The sequence below is a fragment of the Arachis ipaensis genome, chromosome B7, assembly GCF_059453495.1.
Source record: "Arachis ipaensis isolate K30076 ecotype BB chromosome B7, ASM5945349v1, whole genome shotgun sequence".
Lineage (NCBI taxonomy): Eukaryota > Viridiplantae > Streptophyta > Magnoliopsida > Fabales > Fabaceae > Arachis > Arachis ipaensis.
The window spans coordinates 84,705,455-84,725,219 of NC_142442.1; the positions used below are offsets into that span (position 1 = coordinate 84,705,455).

Consider the following 19,765-nt stretch of genomic DNA (forward strand, 5'->3'; position numbering starts at 1 on the left):
ATTCAGAGTATTAATTTCAAGAACTTCCTTCCTCATAGGCGTCCCATTACTCATAGGATTCCTTTCAGAAGTGTACATGAACTGGTTATTTGTAACCATGTCAATGAGTTCTTGAGCTTCTACAGGCGTTTTCTTTAGGTGAATGGATCCACCTGCAGAATGGTCCAATGACATTTTAGATAATTCAGACAGACCATCATAGAATATATCCAGGATGGTCCATTCTGAAAGCATGTCAGAAGGACACTTTTTTGTCAGTTCCTTGTATCTCTCCCAAGCTTCATAGAGGGACTCACCTTCTTTCTGTTTGAAGGTTTGAACATCCACTCTAAGCTTACTAAGCTTTTGAGGAGGAAAGAACTTGGCTAAGAAAGCTGTGACCAGCTTATCCCAAGAGTTCAGGCTGTCTTTAGGTTGAAAGTCCAACCATATTCTAGCTCTGTCTCTTACAGCAAACGGGAAAAGCATAAGCCTGTAGACCTCAAGATCAACCCCATTGGTCTTAACAGTATCACAGATTTGCAAGAATTCAGTTAAGAACTGAAAAGGATCTTCTGATGGGAGTCCATAAAACTTACAGTTCTGTTGCATCAGAGAAACTAATTGAGGTTTTAGCTCAAAATTGTTTGCTCCAATGGCAGGGATTGATATGCTTCTTCCATGTAAATTGGAATTTGGTGCAGTAAAGTCACCAAGCATCTTCCTTGCATTGTTATTATTTTCAGCCATGTCTCCTTCTTTTTCGAAAATTTCTGTTAGATTTTCTCCAAAGAGTTGTGCTTTAGCTTCCCTTAGCTTCCTCTTTAGAGTCCTTTCAGGTTCAGGATCAGCTTCAACAAGAATGTTCTTATCCTTGTTCCTGCTCATATGAAAAAGAAGAAAACAGAAAAGAAAATATGAAATCCTCTATGTCACAGTATAGAGATTCCTTATGTAAGTATAAGAAGAGAAGAATAAAAGAAGGGGAAGAGAAAAACTCGAACACAGAGAGGAAGATGGTGTTCGAATTTTGGGTGGAAGAGAAGTATTAGTAGATGAATAGTTAAATAGAAGGAGATAAGAGATGAGAGAATTCAAAAATTAAATAAATTAAAATTAAAATATTTTTGTTTTTAATTTGAATTTAAAATAAAAATTCAAAAATTTAAAAAGAAAAATAAAATTAAATCAAATTAAAATTTAAAATAAATAGTTAATTAAAAAGAAATTTTGAAAAAGAGGGAAGGTGATTTTCAAAAATTAGAGAGAGAGTTAGTTAGGTAGTTTTGAAAAAGATATGATTGAAACAAAAAGATAGGATTAGTTGGAAAGGATTTGAAATTTAATTTTGAAAAGATAAGAAGTTAGAAAAGATTTTGAAATTAATTTTGAAAAAGATATGATTGAAACTTAAATTGAAAAAGATTTGAAAAAGAAATTTAAAAAGATATGATTTTAAAATTTAAAGATTGAATCTTTCTTAATAGGCAAGTAACAACTTGAAATTTTTGAATCAATCACATTAATTGTTAGTAAAGGTTTTCAAATTATGAAATAAAATAAGAAAAAGATTTTAAAAATTGATTTTATAAATTTTCGAAAATCATAAAAGAAAAATGAAAAAGATTTGATTTTTGAAAAAGATTTGAAAAAGATAGAATTTTTAAATTGAAAATTTGATTTGACTCATAAGAAACAACTAAATTTTAAAAATTTTTGAAAAAAGTCAACTCAAATTTTCGAAAATTTATGAGTGAAAAAGGGAAAGATATTTTTTTATTTTTGAATTTTTAATGATGGGAGAGAAAAACAATAAAAAGACTCAATGCATGAAAGTTTTGGATCAAAACAAATGATGCATGCAAGAACACTATGAATGTCAAGATGAACACCAAGAACACTTTGAATGTCAAGATGAACACCAAGAACTTATTTTTGAAAATTTTTAAGAAAAGAAAAACATGCAAGACACCAAACTTAGAAATTTTCAATAATTAGACACTAACAAATTGAAAATGCACATGAAAAACAAGAAAAGATGCAAAACAAGAAAACATGAAGATCAAACAAGAGGATTCATCAAGAACAACTTGAAGATCATGAAGAATGCATGATGAATTTTCGAAAAATGCAAGAAAGAAACAAACATGCAACTGACACCAAATTTACAATTTGACACTAGACTCAAACAAGAAACATCAAATTATTTTTGATTTTATGATTTTATTATTCTTTTGGTATTTTTCGAAAATTAATTGGAAAAAGAAAATAAGGATTTCAAAATTTTCAATAAGAATTCCAAGAATCTGCAATGTTAGTCTAAAGCTCTGGTCCAGGAATTAGACATGGCTTACTAGCCAGCAAGCTTTCAGTGAAAGCTCCGGTCCAAAACACTAGACATGGCCAATGGCCAGCCAAGCTTCAGCATACAAATCAGGCATACAACAACTAATACTTCATCCAACTTCATTCTATGCTGATAGGTGGAAGCCCCAGTCCAAATGAATTAGACATGGCTTTACAGCCAGCCAGGCTTCAACATGCTTCATGAACCGCTAGAATTCCTTCTTAAAAATTCTGAAGAACATAAATTAAATTTTTTTTGAAAAACTATTTAAAAATTTTTTTATATTTTTCAAAAATAAGAAATAAAAGAGCTTAAAAATAAAATAAAATTACATAATCTGAGCAACAAGATGAACCGTCAGTTGTCCAAACTCGAACAATCCCCGGCAACGGCGCCAAAAATTTAGTGCACGAAATTGCGATCATCAACAATGGCGCTAAACACTTGGTGCTCTCAAATGTGAATCACTTTTTGTCACAAATTCGCACAACTAACCAGCAAGTGCGCTGGGTCGTCCAAGTAATAAACCTTACGTGAGTAAGGGTCGATCCCTCGGAGATTGTCGGCTTGAAGCAAGCTATGGTCACCTTGTAAATCTCAGTCAGGTGGATTCAAATGGTTATGGTGAATTGATAATAAAAATATAAATGAAATATAAACTAGGATAGAGATACTTATGTAATTCATTGGTGAGAATTTCAGATAAGCGTATAGAGATGCTTTTGTTCCTCCTGAACCTCTGCTTTCCTGCTGTCTTCATCCAATCATTCCTACTCCCTTCCATGGCAAGCTGTATGTAGGGCATCACCGTTGTCAATGGCTACATCCCATCCTCTCTGTGAAAATGGTCCAATGCGCTGTCACTGCATGGCTAATCATCTGTCGGTTCTCGATCATACTGGAATAGGATTTACTATCCTTTTGCGTCTGTCACTACGCCCAGCACTCGCGAGTTTGAAGCTCGTCACAGCCATCCCTTCCCAGATCCTACTCGGAATACCACAGAAAAGGTTTAGACTTTTCGGATCTCAGGAATGGCCATCCATGGGTTCTAACTTATACCACGAAGACTCTAATATCTCGGACTCGGTTCCATGTATTAGATATCTAAGAGATACTCATTCTGTCTCGTCTTCATGTAGAACGGAAGTGGTTGTCAGGCACGCGTTCATGGGTGAGAATGGTGATGAGCGTCACATAATCATCACATTCATCATGTTCTTGGGTGCGAATGAATATCTTAGAATAGGAATAAACTTGAATTGAATAGAAAAATAGTAGTACTTTGTATTAATACTCAAGGAGCAGCAGAGCTCCACACCTTAATCTATGGTGTGTAAAAACTCTACCATTGAAAATACATAAGAACAAAGTCCAGGCATGGCTGAGAGGCCAGCCCCCATGATCTAAGAACTAAACATCCCAAGATGTAAATACAATAGTAAAAAGTTCTATTTATACTAAACTAGTTACTAGGGTTTACAGAAATAAGTAAATGATGCAGAAATCCACTCCCGGGCCCACTTGGTATGTGCTTGGGCTGAGCATTAAGCTTTCATGTGTAGAGACTCTTTTTGGAGTTAAACACCTATTTGTAATGTGTTTCTGGCGTTTAACTCTGCTTTGCAACCTGTTTCTGGCGTTTGACTCCAAAATAGGGCAGAAAGCTGGCGTTGAACGCCAGTTTTCATCGTCTAAACTCGAGAAACATATAGACTATTATATATTTCTGGAAAGCCCTCGATGTCTACTTTCCAACGCAATTGAGAGCGCGCCATTTGGAGTTCTATAGCTCCAGAAAATCTACTTTGAGTGCAGCGAGGTTAGAATCCAACAACATCTGCAGTCCTTCTTCAACCTCTGAATCTGATTTTTGCTCAAGTCCCTCAATTTCAGCCAGAAAATATCTGAAATCATAGAAAAACACACAAACTCATAGTAAAGTCCAGAAATGTGATTTTTATTTAAAAACTAATAAAAATATATTAAAAACTAACTAAATCATACTAAAAACTATGTAAAAACAATGCCAAAAAGCGTATAAGTTATCCGCTCATCAAGTTACTAATGTCCAAGTGATTGGTAAATTGATAGCCATTGGCTCTAGCTCTCATTAATTCAATTAGTGAATAGCTAGGACTTATGGACTTAGATTAATATAGCTCATTTGACTTTTCTTTACTTGTTAGAGGATGATTTAATGGGATTGATCCTTGCAATTATCATGTTGTGGTTAGTGATAAGGATAGAGATCCTTGACCACCAAACCTTGCCAAGACCGTTTTATCATTTGAATTCCATTGCCATTTACTTTTCATGTTCCTCATTCAAAACCCCAAAACATACAACTCATAACCAATAACAAGAACACTACCCTGCAATTCTTTTGAGAGACGACCCGAGGTTTAAATACTTCGATTATTAGATTTATTAGGGGTTTGTTACTTGTGACAAACAAATTTTTGTGTGAAAGGATTATTGTTGGTTTAGAAACTATACTTGTAACGAGATTTCATTAGTGAAATTCTTTACCATCAATTTCCCATTCATCATTCACTAAGCACCAAAACAATGCAAGCATATTCAACAGGTGAGTAAGAAAATTCAACACTAATGGAAAAATAGCAAACTTAGAAAAGAAAATAAAAACATGCACAAAGTTAAAATGAAATGAATGAAAGTATGCAAATGCAATAAGTAAAAGAGAATGAAAGAGAATAAGGATGAGAAGGGAGGAGAAGAAAGTGAAAAAAGAAGAGGAAAGAATAATAAATGAGAGGAGAAAGAAGAAAAAAGGAATCGGGGAAGAAAAACAACGCGTAAGCGTCGTCCATGCGTACGCATGGATAGCAGGTTGAGAATACGACGCGTAAGCGTCGCTCACGCATACGCATAAAAAGACGAATTGGCTGGGTAACGCGTACGTGTGGGGTGGGTTATGCGCTAGGCACATCACCCGACACCCGCACAGTTCGAGCACAACTCTCAGGAAAAATGTATCAGAGAGTAACATTCAATATGACGCGTGCGCGTGGCCCCTTTTTTTTATTTGTTTTTTTCTTTTTATTTATTTATTTATTATTTTTTTTAAATAAACTTTTAAGGTACCAAAGTAAAGCCAAATTTTATTAAATAAGTGAAACCATAGCTTAAATGAAATAATCCTAACTAAGAATAAAAATTCAATTTATTACTAATATAAATAAAAGAGAAAATAAGAAGAATTTACCATGGTGGGGTGTCTCCCGCCTAGCACTTTTAGTTAACGTCCTTAAGTTGGACATTTGGTGAGCTCCTTTCCATGGTGGCTTGTGCTTGAACTCATCCAGAAACATCCACCAACTCTTGGACTTCCAATAAGCTCCAACATTTCCAAGTGAATTCACCAAGCCTTGATGAAGTTCTTCACAAGCTTTGAGCTTCCAAAGTTGATCCTCTTGTATGCCGAGATCCCAACCTTGTTTCTACTCCTGTCTCTAAGTTGATCATCATTGTTCCAACCAGGTGGCAAGTAATCTGAATTCTCACTGAGGCATCCCAACAACTTCCTAGACCCAATCAATTGAGAACTATACCAACCATTGCACTTAGACCTTGAGCATCTAACCATAACGAACCTAGGATTGTATTGCCTACCACTAACCATCCCCCTTTTGCTATTACAACTACAAAGAGCTCTAAGTTGTCCATCCGTGTTAAGCAAACTGTATGCAAGTGAGAAATTAAAGCATAAGGGGAAGAGATTTACCCACTTGAATGAAAGAATGTATGGTGATGGCTTCGGGAGAGGTGTCTCCAGTGGTGGCCCTGCCAATGTATGCTTCACTCTCTTGGGCTCCTCTTTGATGATCTCCACCTCTTAACAAGCTTCTTCAACATTAACCTCTTCTTCAAGTCCAATGGGAGAGGATTCAATTGTAGATAAAAAATTATCAATTATTGAATCCATCTCATGATCAACCTCCTCAAAGTCTTCAACCATGATATACCTTGGAGGTCGTACACCTTCCTCAACATCAAATTCAAACGTCTTGGTAGAAGGCTCTATGACTTGAGTTTTCCATGGAGGTTCCGCGTCTCCTAAGTCTTCAACCACTTCCTCTTCTTTGATAATTTCAGCTTTCTCCACTTGCTCTAGTACAAAATCAAACTCCTTCTTGATGTCTTCCACCGCTTGACAACTTCCTTCAATTCCTACTTTCTTGTTAACTTCTTCCAACTCTTCCTCTTTGATCAAGTCATGTGTTGGAGGGTGTAGACATTCTTCCTCAACATTGCTTTCACATACGATGGAAGAAGTTTCAACAAGGTCTTTAATGTCACTTAGTGTAGAATTGTCTTCAATGATGGAACTTCCCTTTTGTTCAACCTCCCCTAATTCTTTAACTGTTCCTTCATCTTCAAGGGTCTCTACTACCTCCATCTTTTGGGCCTCTTCTTGCTTCTCTCGAAGTATAGATGCGTGAATCCGATCCATTAAGTCCCTAAGACGATCCTTTCTTTCTTGTTCCATGTCAATAGCATAATTGGGATCATGTTGCTCTTGGATTGATGGATATGGGTGTTCTTTCATGGAGTGTGGTGGTGGATGGAGAGATCATTATGTGGATCCACACGGGATATAAAAACTTGGAGAGTAGAGGTGAGACCAGTGAGAGTAGCGATAAGTGTGGTTTGAAGCTCTCTTTGCCCTTGGCGAATAACACCAAAGGTATTAACTATGGGAGCTTGGGGTGGATAGGAGGGTTCATTTGTTGGGAGAAAGGGCTCATAATACGAAGGTGGTTCTTCTTGATAAGGGTATGGAGATGGTGTATATTGAGGTAGTGGTTCTTAGGGGTAATTTGGTTGGTATGGTGGATAATGGTTAGTGTTCCGAGGGTTACCTGAAACTGAAGGTCGATCTCGAACGAGATCTTCTGTGCTGGTCGGTGCTGCTGTGTCCGACCTGGTAGAGTTGGAGATGCTGCTGATCCTTGGTCATCAGAGGGTGATGGTACATGCAAGAGACTCTGATGCTTAAGTTAGCACGTGCTTTAGGCAGGTTTTTTGTAGACTCAGAGTATGAGTTATACCTGGGTGCTCCAGTGTATTTATAGTAGTGTTGAGTGACCTCCCTTGTGATAAGTTTGTTATCTTATCTTATCTTTTGGTGAGATCATCTATCTTGCCGCCAGCTGCTTTTGAGGTGGGCTGTGTGTTTCTGTCCTGGGCATGTTTTGGGCTTCTGGTGATTTGGCCGAACTCTTTTAGGAAGAGGTCGGTGTCGTCCAACCTTACAAGAGGTCGGTCATTCTTGTCTTCGTCCAATCCGGATCATGTAGCTCGACCCAGCGTATGAACAATGCCCCTGCTTGAGTTCAGACCTTTCCATGAGATCGTGCTTTCTACGCTTCGATTTCTTTGGGGAAGTTGTGCTTAAGCATTTTTGGTTCAATCTGTTCTTTCGTTTGCGAGTTTTATGCTGTGTTTGAAACAGTAGTAGAGAATGACTATTTCTATGCTTCTGAAAGAGGCAACACTAGAGGAGTAATGGAGCTAAACAATGTAGATGCTCTGCTAGCCCAAAACAAGCTCATTACCAAGCAGCTGGCTAACCTCACCAAGAAGATAGAGAGGAACCAAGTAGCAGCAATCACCACTTCATCAACAACCCAAGAAGGAGTGAATGAAGAAGCGGAGGGTAGTCAGGAGCAAGCCAACTACATTGGGAATTCACCTAGGCAAAACCGTGATCCACACTCCAAGACCTACAACCCTGGATGGAGGAATCACCCAAACTTTGGGTGGAGAAATCAACAAGACCAAGGCCCAGATCAAAGACCTTCAAATCCCAACAACAATGCAGCCCACCAACATTTCACATCTAGACCATATCAGCACCCACATAACCAACCCTCTCAACACCTTTACCAAGGCCAAAATAACCCTCCTCATCCTTCCACCTCTAATCCCAATCTACCATCATTTGATGACAGACTCTTAAGGATTGAGAATCTACTTGAAGGCATAGGCAAAGAGATTCAAGACAGTAAATCATTCCGAGAAAAAGTGATGTCCAATATGCAGAATTAGGATGCTGCCTTCAAGAAACTTGAGACACAAATTGGCTACTTGTTCAAGCAAATCCCCAGCCACGACCTTCGCCGCAACACTACTTCAACCCAAAGGGAGGAATGTCAGGCTATCACCCTTTGGAGTGGGAAGGAACTGAAGGAAACCCCCCAGAAACCACAAGAAAACAACTCAAATAAAGAGGAAGAAGAGCAGGATGAAGCTCGAGTTCCCACTTTGAGTTCATTAAAAGGGGAAGGAGTGCTGAAGCCAGATGGCCCAAGAGTCCCATACCCTCAGCAATTAAAGAAGAAGGGGGACGACAACCAGTTTTCGAGATTTTTGGAAATCTTCAAGAAACTGCAAATCAACATACCCTTTGCTGAAGCCATAGAACAAATGCCACTCTACGCCAAGTTCGTAAAGGAGCTCATGACTAAGAAAAGAAGCTAGAAGAACAACGAGACTGTGATATTAACAGAAGAATGTAGTGCTATCATTCAGCACAAACTGCCCCAGAAATTGAAGGATCCCAGGAGTTTTCAGATTCCTTGTATTATAGGGGAAATCACAGTGGAGAAGGCTTTGTGACTTAGGAGCCAGCATCAATTTGATGTCAGTGGCTATGATAAAGAAGATGAAAATTGAGGAGGCTAAACCAACAAAAATGGCCTTACAACTGGCAGACCGATCGTTCAAATTCCCTCATGGCGTAGTAGAGGATCTGCTGGTAAAAGTGGGAGACTTCATATTCCCGGTAGATTTTGTAGTACTGGACATGCAGGAGGAAGCCAAGACCTCCATCATCCTGGGAAGGCCATTCTTGGCCACAGCTAGAGCTGTCATTGATGTCCAAAAAGGTGATCTCACCCTGAGATTACACAATGAAAAGATGACATTCAATGTGTTCAAGGCGATGAATTACCCACCAGAATAATTGGGGGAATGTATGAGGTTGGACTCACTTGAAGAGGAAGCGCAGGAGAATTTTGAAGAAGAAGAGCCCGAAAGGTTAATAGAGGAGGAGTATACATCAAGTGAAGAGGTTGCAACAACAGAGATTGGCATACAAGATGCACCAAAGGAAGAGGATGAAAAGATAGAGGCACCCAAACTTGAGCTCAAAGCACTACCACCCACACTCAAATATGCATACCTAGGAAAGAATGAAAGCTACCCGGTAATCATAAACTCATCCCTCAGTCAAGATCAAGAGGATGAACTACTCCAAGTATTGCTGAAGCATAAGGACGCCATTGGATGGACCCTTGCTGACTTGAAGGGAATCAGTTCAGCCATATGCATGGATAAGATACTGTTGGAAGATGATGCCAAACCATCCATTCAATCCCAGAGAAGGCTGAACCCAATCATGAAGGAAGTGGTACAGAAGGAGGTTATGAAGCTATGGCAGGGAGGAGTCATTTACCCAATCTCGGACAGCCCCTGGGTCAGCCCCGTGCATGTCGTGCCCAAAAAGGGAGGAATCACTGTAGTTCCCAATGAGAGGAACGAACTAATTCCTACAAGGACCGTTACAAGATGGCGGATGTGCATAGACTATCGAAAACTCAATGAGGCTACACGAAAGGATCATTTCCCCTCCCTTTCATGGATCAGATGTTGGAAAGACTCGCAGGACACGCATATTACTGTTTTCTTGATGGTTATTCAGGATATAACCAAATAGTGGTTGATCCCAGAGACCAAGAGAAAACTTCATTTACTTGTCCATATGGAGTGTTTGCCTACAGGCGCATGCCATTTGGGTTATGTAATGCACCTGCGACTTTCCAATGCTGCATGCTTTCCATCTTTTCAGATATAATAGAGAAATTCATTGAAGTTTTTATGGATGATTTCTCAGTATTCGGAGATTCCTTTACTAGCTGCCTGAATCACCTTGCCTTGGTATTGAAAAGGTGCCAAGAGACCAATCTGGTCTTAAACTGGGAGAAATGTCACTTTATGGTGACAGGAGGAATAGTCCTTGGCCATAATGTTTCTAACCAAGGCATTGAAGTGGACAAGGCTAAAGTGGAACTTATTAAAAAACTTCCTCCACCCAGTGATGTCAAGGCAATTAGGAGCTTTTTAGGGCATGCGGGTTTTTACAGAAGGTTTATTAAAGATTTTTCAAAGATAGCCAAGCCCTTAAGCAATCTTCTTGTATCTGATACACCATTTATCTTCGATGAAACATGCATGTTAGCATTTAAAAATTTGAAAATGAGGTTGTCCTCTGCTCCTATCGTTTCCCCACCTGATTGGAACTTACCATTTGAATTGATGTGTGACGCATCTGATTTTGCAGTTGGGGCAGTGTTAGGACAGAGGAAAGATAACTTAGTCCATGTGATATACTATGCGAGCAAAGTCCTTAATGATACTCAAAGAAATTATACCACTACTGAAAAGGAGTTGCTAGCAATAGTTTTTGCATTTGACAAGTTTAGATCGTACCTCATTGGCGCTAAAGTGATTGTTTTTACAGATCACACAGCACTTAAATATTTGTTTGCCAAGCAAGAATCAAAACCAAGACTAATAAGATGGATCTTATTGTTGTAGGAATTCAATATTGAAATCAGAGACAAGAAATGAGTGGAGAACAAGGCAGCATATCACCTATCCAGGATTCCTCACGATAAAGGTGGAGCACCTGATACAAGTGTAAACGAGCTCTTCCCTGATGAGCAGTTGATGACAGTTCACAAAGCACCATGGTTCGCAGACATTGCCAACTTCAAGGCAACTGGGGCCTTGCCTCTAGAGATCAATAAACATAAAAAAAGGAAGCTCATGAATGATGCAAAGTACTTTGTCTGGGATGAGCCATATCTATTCAAGAAGTGTTCAGATGGAATCCTTAGAAGATGTGTTTCGGAAGAAGAAGGACGAGAGGTCCTATGGAATTGCCACGGCTCATGCTATGGAGGCCACTTTGGAGGGGAAAGAACTGCAGCTAAGGTGTTACAAAGCGGATTCTTTTGGCCCACCCTTTTCAAGGATGCCAAAGAACTAGTGAAAAGCTGCAATAAATGCCAAAGATCTGGGAACTTGCCCAAAATAAATGAGATGCCATAAAATTTCATCTTGGAACTAGAACTGTTTGATGTGTGGGGAATCGATTTCATGGGACCATTCCCAACCTCATATGCAAACAAGTACATCTTGGTAGCAGTGGATTACGTTTCCAAGTGGGTAGAGGCTATTGCAACCCCAACGAATGATAACAAGGTGGTCATGAACTTCCTCAGAAAGAATATCTTTATCCGGTTTGGAGTTCCACGAGCACTCATCAGTGATGGAGGGAGCTATTTTTGCAACAGACCACTAGAGGCTCTTCTCCTACGATATGGGGTAAGACACAAGGTAGCCACACCTTACCATCCCCAAACAAGTGGACAAACTGAGATATCCAACAGAGAGCTAAAGAGGATTCTGGAAAAGACTGACTGTAGGTGCATCAAGAAAAGATTGGTCGAAGAAGCTAGATGATGCTCTTTGGGCATACAGAACAGCATTCAAAACACCACTTGGAATGTCCCCATATCAACTGGTGTATGGGAAAGCTTGTCATTTACCACTGGAGCTGGAACACAAATCTCTCTGGGCTATCAAGATACTAAATTTTGACAGCATTGCTACTGGTGCAAAGAGGATCTTGCAACTGCAAGAGATGGAGGAATTCAGGTCACAAGCCTATGAAAATACCAAAATATACAAAGAGAAGGCAAAGAGAAGACATGACCTGCATCTTGCACCAAGGAGTTTCGAAAAAGGGCAGCAAGTACTCCTCTACAATTCCAAATTAAGACTGTTCCCAGGAAAACTCAAATCAAGGTGGTCCAGCCCTTTTCTTGTCACAAGGGTCTCACCATATGGACACATCGAAATCATGGATGAAGGTTCAGAGAGGACTTTTACAGTGAACGGACAAAGACTCAAGCATTATCTGGGCAACATGGGAGAAAACCCCAGAGTAAAGTATCATCTCAAGTAAAGGAGGAATCGTCGAGCTAGCGGTGATAAAAAAAGCGCTCTGTTGGGAGGCAACCCAACCTCAGGTAGTTTCCTTTTCATTTTTATTTCAATAAAGTTCACAAGTTGTTTCCCCTGTATTGCGAGAAGCTAAGTTTGGTGTTCCACACCAAAACAATCCAAGAGTGAAAGTGTAATTCTAAGTTTGGTGTTTCACCAAAGGAATTTAGTTAGAATCACACACCACTCCTAAAGCACATTGCTAGCTCCAGTCAATCAATGGAAACCACTTCGATTTAGTTAGATTCTAGTTAATAATTGTTTTGTTAAACAACAAGATATGAGGTTCTATGCATAAATGCAAGGTTCTGTACTAGGCAAGGAACTAAGTTTGGTGTTCACACACCAAATTAAGTTCATAAGTCACAAGCATACATGCAAGCTAACTGTTTCTCGAGTGCTTTGGGAACAAGCAACTTCCAATAACTTTGCAGGAATCTTATGAGGAAATGGTGCACCTTCACCCAAGGAAGTGAGGTAGCAAAGACCAGGATGATGACAAAAAGAGGGCAACTAGAAACCATCACCTGAAGGTTGTATTATCACTTAATTCCATGTACTTAGAATGTTGAAAATTGGAAGTCCAAATGCAATCTTGATTAATAGTTACATATTAGTTTGAACCTTTTTAAATTCTATCTTTTAAAGTTTTGTGTTGAAGAGGTCTATGATTGCTAGTCTTTATGTCACTGCATCATCACTTGGCTTACTTGTATGCTTGATCCTTTAAATCAAATGAAAAGAGAATGAGTGTTTACAAAAGACCAGAGTGGAGTTCATACTATGGAGTAAGTTCATGAGTTTATGGTGTGATCATAAGTTAGCTAAGTTGGTTCAACCACAAGGTGGGAAGACAACTATCTGTCATGAATACTATGCTTTGAACATACACACGAGACTAGCTAAATAACAAGATCCTAATAAGAAAAAGGGGAAAAATGAAAGTAGAAAAATAAAAGAAAAAGAGTAAGCAATAAGGCTAGGCACCAATGGTTTTAATCTTGAAGCATGTGTCTGTGGTGTTCCTGTGTGAGGGATTTACTTGGATGAATAAGCTCTTAGGGGTGCCTTATCACTTGGTAACTTGGGTTAACTAACTCGGGATTATCAGCTGAAAGTCCACTATCAAGAGTAACCCCCACTACAGAGCATTTAGTAACCCAAAGAGGTGCTGGACACCAAGGTCTCAAGAAAGAAAATAAACAAACCATGTGCCTGTGGTGTGTATGTATGGGGGAGAGACTTGAGGAAGTAAGTCCTTAGGGGTGCTTCAACACCTAGCACCTTGAACCAACTGGTTCGGGAGTGTTGGCTGAAAGCTTATTTTAAAGAGTTGCCCCCTTACAGAGCACTTAGCTTAAGAACACAAATAAGCCCTGAAATGACAACAAAAGGATCAATGAATAAAAGTCTCATGGGATGCAATCACAGTGAGTATTCTAGGACATGATAAAGGTCTGAAAGCCAGGAATGAACCTAAGTTGCTATGCATGAAACCACCATAAAACCAGGGACATGACTTCCACAAGTATGACTCATTTCTCTTGGCATTCCATTCATCATTCTCTTGTTCCAGTACTTGTTTAGGGACAAGCAAGCTTTAAGTTTGGTGTTGTGATGCCAGGACATTTTGGCCAGTTTCACTGACCTTTTCTTTACTAATTTTAAGGTAGTTTCATGCATTTCCTTAGAAAATAAGCTAGTCTTGGGTAGATATTCACTTACATCTTGATTCAAGCATACATTGTGCACTTTACATGATTTCATAAGGATTTTGCATGAAATTAATGACAAAATTGGATGTTGCATTTCCCATGACTTGGACTAGAATTTTGATGCACTTTATTGCTTGATTTCAAGACAAAGGAAGCAAGGAAGAACCACGTTAGCAGCCACGTTAGTCTCACTAACGTGACTTCTAACGTAGGAATGGGAGCTAGCTTGCAAAGTGATTGAGAAAAGTAATCGCCAATAATGTCTTCGAAGCCATCATAGCCCACGTTAAGAGTCACGTTAACTAAGTTAACGTGAACTCTAACATGGAGGAAAGAAAATGGAGCCAACGTTAGTCACACTTACCTTTGTCACTAACGTTGGGCCAAGCTCATAAGTGGCCACGTTAGTTGCCACGTTAACTTAGTTAACGTGGCTTCTAACGTTAAGAAGCAAAAGAGAAGCCAACGTTAGTGACATTCACCTTTGTCACTAACGTTGGCCAAGCCTCCACAAGCCACGTTAACTTCCACGTTTATTTAGTTAACGTGGAAGCCAATGTGGAGAAAGTATATGATCGCCAACGTTAGTGACACCTAACTTTGTCACTAATGTTGGAATGAACCACACAAGCCACAATGAGCCACGTTAACTCCCAAGTTAACTTAGTTAACGTGGAAGCTAACGTGAAGAAGAGAGATGATAAGCCAACGTTAGTGACATTCACCTTTGTCACTAACGTTGGAGATGGCTAGCATTTCTACGTTAGAGGCCACGTTAACTAGGTTAACGTGGCCTCTAACGTGGGAGATAGGGGCACATTGGAACGTTAGTGACAAAGGTAAGTGTCACTAACGTTCTCGAAGGTTGGCAAGCTAACGTTAAGAGCCACGTTAACTAAGTTAACGTGGACTCTAACGTAAGAAAGGGGGAGGCTTCTCAACGTTATTGGGAAAGGTAAGTCCCAATAACGTGTGTGAAGGACCAAGAGGCAACGTTAGTGGCAACGTTTGTGCCACTAACGTTGAGGTTAACGTGGCTCTAACTTGGGTAAGGAACGTTAGTGAAAAAGGTGATTGTCACTAACGTTCTCGAACCTACATTTTTACTTAATGTTAACACCACTAACGTCCTAAGCTAAAGTCCCTGCCCACTTCACACGTTCTCTCTGCAAGTAAAGCTAAGCTCAATGAAGAAGATAACTGCTTCAAACTCAAGATCCAAAGGCCCATACCCAAGACTTAGAGAACCAACTAGAAGATCAGAAGAGTAGTATATATAGGAGTAGCTTTGAATTGATTAGAAAGATTGGAAATTGGGAAAACTACTCTCTATATTTTACCATTCTCTGCACTTCTAGTTTTGTTTTCATCATGTATTCTCCATCTTTGCTTTCATTTTCCAGAGCTATGAACAACTAAATCCCTTTCATTGGGTTAGGGAGTTCTGTTGTAATTTGATGGATCAATACTAGTTTTCATTATTCTTCTTCGATCTGTTCTTTTGATTTTACTTGAAAGCTTTAGATCTTCATCCAATTGGATAGTTATCTTGGAAAAGAAGCTATTCAAACTTGGATCTCTTCTGAACCTTGAAAGAAGAATGAAGAGATCATGCTAGAAATGCTTTCTCATGCTGGACCAAATTGGGTTTGGATGGATATGTGACTATAATCCTCTCAATACTTGATTTGGGAAATGCATGTGGTATAATCAGTGACCATACTTCATCTCTTCTCATGAGCAATTAACCAAGGAATTGGTTATTGATCAAGATTTGAGAGATCGAATTACAAGGAATTATAATTCGATCACTTAATATTGCCAAGGAGATCAATGAATGCATTGATTGAGGAAGAGATGAAAATGAAATTGATCCGAAGAATGCAACATCTCCTGAGCCCAATGAACTCACCATTTCTGATCTTACCCATCCTCTTTAATTTCTGTCATTTACTTTTATGAGCAATTACCCCATTCCCATTTACAATTCTGCAATTTACTTTCCGTCATTTACTTCCAGCTCTTTATTTCTAGAATTTACTTCTTCTGTTATTTACCTTCCTGCCATTTTATTTTCTGCAATTCTCAACTCAAATACTGATTCGCTCAACTAGAACATTCCTCTAATTAAAATTGCTTGATCAATCAATCTCTGTGGGATTCGACCTCACTCTATTGTGAGTTTTTACTTGACGACGAATTCGGTACACTTGCCGAAGGAAAATTGTCACGAGACAAGTTTTCCGTGCATCAGAAGTTGGGAATTAGGCTCATTGAGGTCAAGTTTTCAAGGCATAGGGACCATGATAGCAAGCATGCTACTTTGTATGGGTCTAGGAAGAATACTTGGTGTACTAAAGAGAATTCTATATGCTGACCACCCGAACGGAAAAAGCATGAAGATCAACTTGAAGACGAGTGCAAAAATAAGATATGGGATCCTGGATCAAAGCATGAAGACCAACTATGGGAGCTCATATCTTGGGTGGAACTCCATCCAAACTTGATGAAGATGGTTGGAATTTCTGTCAACCATTTGAGGAGCAAAGATCCTTGGAGAATCAAGGATGAGTACAAGCACAAGCCATCATGACAAAGAGCATCTCAAATGTCCAACTTAAGGACTTAAACTAAAAGTGCTAGGTGGGAGACACCCCACCATGGTAGACTCTTTCCACTCTCTTGTAGCTTTGATTAATAAATGATTGAGTTACCATTGTAGGTAGTTTTTCTCTTCATATAGTCTCTTATCAATAATTCGGTTGGTTGTTGCATAACATGCAAAATTTGCTTGCTAGTAGTTGGAAAAGTTTCAAAACCAAAAAAAAGATTTTCGTGATTTTGTATTTTGATTAGTTTAGAGTTGTGAGCAGTGTTAGGGAGATGTTTAGCTTTTTTTGTATCCCTATATAAAAAAAAAGCAGGGACGCGCGCGCATGCGATACGTGCACGCGTCCATGAGCAGATGCACCCCTGGTTCAATTTCCAGAGAGTTGGGCAACCCTTGCGCAAACATTAAGCTTCTAGAACAAACCTCATGCATGCGTATGCGTACAGCACGCATACAGGTCGATTGCGTTTAAAAAAGAGCATGCGCACGTGTACATGACGCGTACACGTCGAGGCGCTGATACAACTCCCATACTTAGGACCCGAGAGTTGTGCTAACTCGCGGCCAACATCAAGCCTCTAGCCCAACTCCTACCCCACGCGGATGCGTACATCACGCGTACGTGTCCATGCACATATTTCCGTCCACGCCTAGGCGCGCTTGGTGCTTCCGCGTCTACCCCTTATTTTGTCCATCCACGTGGACGCGTGTAACAACCCTGATTTTCGAGTATGCGAGATCTTTTCCGAAGGCACGAAATCCTCCGGAAGATCAGTAAGGGGAGAACCTCTGATATATCATCAAGTATCTCAATCCTCATTGTCATTATGTCATCTTTAAGATAGAACCTTTTCTGAGGCACGCTCGATAACGTAGTCACGAAAAACCCAGTTTTTGAACCGTATCGGTTAAGAATTTTGATTCTGTTTTTTGTAAATAGTCTCAGTTTGATGAATCGGACTCGATTCATGAGAGAAGAGAGATAATAGGATAATATTATCATTATATTAGTATTAGAAGCTTCTTGAATGATATTATAAGGTTACTGGTCTGTTTTAGTTAAAAACAGGAAATCGGTTTAACCGGGTTCACAGTTTACCAGTGCAGCTTAGCACCGGTACTCTCTGATGACTTTAGCAATGCTAAGGCCTCATTATACATGCTTTATTCTCATATTAAATATGTTACTAGTGTCTTTTATGCTAGTAGCTCAGAAAAGAATTTTTAGAGATGTTTTTACGTGTGTTCCGATACACCTAGTTTTAGTAGTTATACACCTGAGATATTTTAATATTATTTTAATCCACCTTCAAGCCAACCAATCATAACTCACCCTACACCCCCAAGACACTCCAAGGCTGTCTCATTTCTTCATTTTGGCCGAAAATAACAAGAGAGAAAAGAGAGAAACTTTCATGAACACTTAATCTTCAAAGCTTGATTTCTTCTGAACTAAAACTCAAATCAAAATTCCAATTTCACCAAAATGATCCTCTCTTCTTCCTCTAAAAAACCATATAACTTATCAAGGCTGGAAATAAGGTGAGATGGCTGTCTCCCTCCCTCTTCAATTCGGTTTTCAAGGAAAACAATGCAAAACATGTGTTTTCTTGATGTTTTTCCTTAGGAATCATGCTTAACTTGATTTGAGGGCCAAGAAACGTGAATTTACAGCAAGTATAAGGTTATAAATCACTTCCTGACATGCTGAGTGATATTTGGTTAGTTGAGGGTTTTTGGATTTAAAGTTGTTCTTGATGTGATTTAGAAGGAAAAAGTGCTTAAGGACCACCTGAAAGTCTAACCGAATTAGGAGCAGCAAAACCAAGTAGGGTTTGAAAAATTTAATCTTGATTGATTGTGTTTGAGTTGTGTAATTATGATATGGTTTGGTTGTGCTTGAAATTGATTGTTTATATGAGTGATTCTTGTTGAAAATTTGGTGAAATTTTGATGAAATTCAAGCTATGAACTTGTGTTCTTGTGGCTGCTGGAAAACGAAACCCTAACCCTTAAATTGGGGTTCAATTTGTGTTAAAATCATGTAGAAAAGATGGGGTTTTAGTGGCTACTAATTTATTATCAATTATGGTAAAAATCAGTTGCTAAAAAGACTGAAAAACGGGTAAAAACAGAGAAAGAATCTGAAGAATTTACGAAGAACACAAAGAACACTTTGAGTGTGGTGAAGAACAATGAAAAACACCTTTTTGATTCATAAAAGGGCAAGGAAGTAATTAATTTGGTGTTTGGGGGGTTATTTTGTAATTTCTAAAAGTTAGGGTGGTCAAAGTAGAAATATTAAAAGTTACGGGTGGTAAAAAGTAAATTTTAAAGGTTAAAAGTTAAAGTAGGGTAATTTTCGAAAATATATTAATAAAATAATAAATAATAATAAAATATTAAATAATAATATTTAATTAAAAATAATATTTTAATAAAAATAATAAAATAATGAAAAAAAGGCAGTTTTCTGTAAAAGCTTTAGAAAGACAACTTTAAGTGCAGAATCTCATAATTACCTTCATAAAATACTTAGGGAGTGGTAATAACATGTTAGTGAGGCAAAGATAAAAGAAAGATAAAAAGTTGAAGAAAAGATAAAAGTCGAAGAAAAAGTCTGTAAAGTTTTAATGACAGAAAAACAGACAGAGATTAGTGAGCGAACTAGGGCAACATAGTTAGTTCTTGAGTTCCAACTAGAGTTAGGTATAATATGAAAAGTTAAACTATTTCAGTATAGAATTAATGAACCTATACTTGGAACAGACTAAGTATTCATACCGAAATTTACATAAGCTTTAAATACATATGTTAAGCAGAGAAATCAAAGCAGAGTAAAGAAACACAGAGAACAGAGTAACCAGAGAAGAATAAAGGGATACAGAGAAAAGAGTAATCAGAGCAAAGTAAAAAGACAAAGAGATAAGAGTAATGTGATAAAGAGAAATGGTTTGAGTTAAGATGTTGTAAAAGTAAAAGGTGTAGAGTTTGTATAGCATGATTGAACAGAGA

At 38.5% G+C, this 19,765-nt stretch overlaps 1 non-coding gene across 1 annotated transcript; it reads left to right on the top strand.

Annotated features, from left to right (window-relative positions):
* Positions 1-228: 228 nt before the first annotated feature.
* On the top strand, positions 229-336 carry LOC148553211 (small nucleolar RNA R71). Its single transcript, XR_015892740.1, has one exon. It is a non-coding gene; the product is annotated as a small nucleolar RNA R71 (small nucleolar RNA).
* The last annotated feature ends 19,429 nt before the right edge of the window (positions 337-19,765 follow it).